The sequence below is a fragment of the Octopus bimaculoides genome, chromosome 4 (assembly GCF_001194135.2).
Source record: "Octopus bimaculoides isolate UCB-OBI-ISO-001 chromosome 4, ASM119413v2, whole genome shotgun sequence".
NCBI classification, from domain to species: domain Eukaryota; kingdom Metazoa; phylum Mollusca; class Cephalopoda; order Octopoda; family Octopodidae; genus Octopus; species Octopus bimaculoides.
The window spans coordinates 94627053-94629456 of NC_068984.1; the positions used below are offsets into that span (position 1 = coordinate 94627053).

General features: G+C 40.3%; 1 protein-coding gene across 8 annotated transcripts in view; it reads left to right on the top strand.

Annotated features, from left to right (window-relative positions):
* LOC106872580 (serine/threonine-protein kinase Nek4) overlaps positions 1–2404 on the top strand; it is a 216828-nt gene that overhangs the window by 93977 nt on the left and 120447 nt on the right. The gene's annotated exons all lie outside the window — the stretch shown is intronic.

Sequence of the window (2404 nt, forward strand, 5' to 3'; positions counted from 1 at the left end):
ATTCCCATGCTTTCCCTGATGAGAAGGTTACAATTTTAATATCAAAGATCCCTATGGATCACACAGGCTGTAATCCTTTGAAACATATGTAGGAATAAAGTATGCAATTATAACTTGCATTTTCTCCAATCCTTAAATTCTTAAATATACTCAAATACCCAAAATTTCAAAGAGTTCCTGCCTTAAAAACAGGAGCTAACCACAGTTATTTTGTGTTCTTTGCTACATTGGTTTCTATCAGAAGAATTTTTATTCATTAAGATAGAAGAAATACACATAATTATATATATATATATATATCACCAATACTGGCACTTGTGGTGCCAGTTGAACCAGTAATTACTGTCTGGTTTTCCAATGCAGAAAATACTGGCTAATACAGCAGCCACTGGGGTTTTTGTATTTGTATCTGCAGTTGGTTGCCGGAATAGCAGCTGCTGGGGTATTTGTATCTGTGGCTGGTGGCCAGAATAGTAGCCGCTGGGGTTCTGAGGGTTAAGTGATTTAAAACTGCAAGAATATTTCTTTGTCTTTTAGAATAACATCTCATCTAGCAAGTTAACATGATGAATGAATAATGGCAGGAGTAAGATATTATCTTTTACTTGTTTCAGTTCTTAGACTGTGGCCATGCTGGACAAAACCTTGAAGAAATTTTAGTTTAAGGAATTGACCCCAGTACTTTTATTTTTTAAAGCCTGGTGCTTATTCTATTGGCCCCTTTAGCTGAACCACTAGGTTACAAGGATGTACATACGATGGGCTTCTTTCAGTTTCCATCTATCAAATCCATTCACAAGACGTTGGTCAACCTGAGGCTTTGGTGGAAAATAATTGCCGATGGTGCCATGCAGTGGGACTGAACCTGGAACCATGTGTTTGGGAAGCCACACAGCTACAGGCAGCATGTTACGTCTAAGAAGTGAAACAACAATGCTACAATCAGAATTCCACACAACAATGAATATGTACAGGGAAAGAACAAAAGCTAGTAACATGATGTATTAAGTAGCCCAAAGAGTTGTATAAAATAATTAATCAGTAATGGCATAGAATACCTTGTAATTAGATGACCATTAGAACTGTTTTATGATCAACTCTTCGACAAGGAACACAAGTATGGAAATGGAAATTATCTATAGTTGTGTCTGAAATCTGTCAAAAAAGCCATATTTAAATGCCTCAAAATTAACCAATGAATTAAGCAAATGAAGTTATTTTTAGGCTGTGTCATTGTTAACCTATTACCTTCCATAATTCTATTTAACTGGAATTTTTTTATGAAACTTTGATTTCTAGCATAAAACAGCCTTAGAAACATGCTGGAATGATCAAAATAACATTTCAAAATAACATTTTAAATAGAAATAAGCGAGATATTGGGTGAAAAATTAGCAAACCTCATTTGAATATCAGAGAAATATACCTAGTAGATATAGCAAAAAGGTTATATATGTGTAAATATTGACAGATAATTACGAAATTTGTAATTTTTAAGTGATCTCATATGAGATCACTGGTAGGTAATGGGTTAATGAATGTTGTGTTTCTACTATTGTGATGGCACCTGTGCCCAGCGTCGCCTTTCTGGCACTTGTGCCCGCGGCATGTGTAAAGACTTTCGAGCGAAATTGTTGCCAGTGCCCCTAGACTGGCTCTTGTGCGGGTGGCACATAAAATACACCATTTTGAGTGTGGCTGTTGCCAGTACTGCCTGACTGGCCTTCGTGCCGATGGTACGTAAAAGCACCCACTACACTCTCTGAGTGGTTGGCATTAGGAAGGGTATCCAGCTGTAGAAACTCTGCTAAATGCTGTGCGTGGGAAGACCCGGCAAGCCAAGTGAGACCTAAATCTAAGGTCTCAGTCAGTCCACTTATGTGTACCTTCCTTCATTGGACACTAAACTCCACTTGCGAAGACCTGTTGAGGCAAGTGAAATCGAAATCGAGTTAAATTCGACGACTGGCACCCACGCCAACGTCGTCTCCTTCATTGGACACGAAACTCAGCTTGTGAAGACTTATTGGGGAAAACGAAATTGTGAAGGCACCTGTGCCCAGTGTCACCTTTCTGGCACTTGTGCCCGCGGCATGTGTAAGGACTTTTGAGAGAGATCATCGCCAGTGCCCCTGGACTGGCTCTAGTGCGGGTGGCACATAAAATACACCATTTTGAGCGTGGCCATTGCCAGTACCGCCTGACTGGCCTTCGTGCCGGTGGCACATAAAAAGCACCCACTACACTCTCTGAGTGGTTGGCGTTAGGAAGGGCATCCAGCTGTAGAAACTCTGCCAAATCAGATTGGAGCCTGGTGTAGCCATCTGGTTTCACCAGTCCTCAGTCAAATCGTCCAACCCATGCTAGCATGGAAAGCGGACGTTAAACGACGATGATGATGATG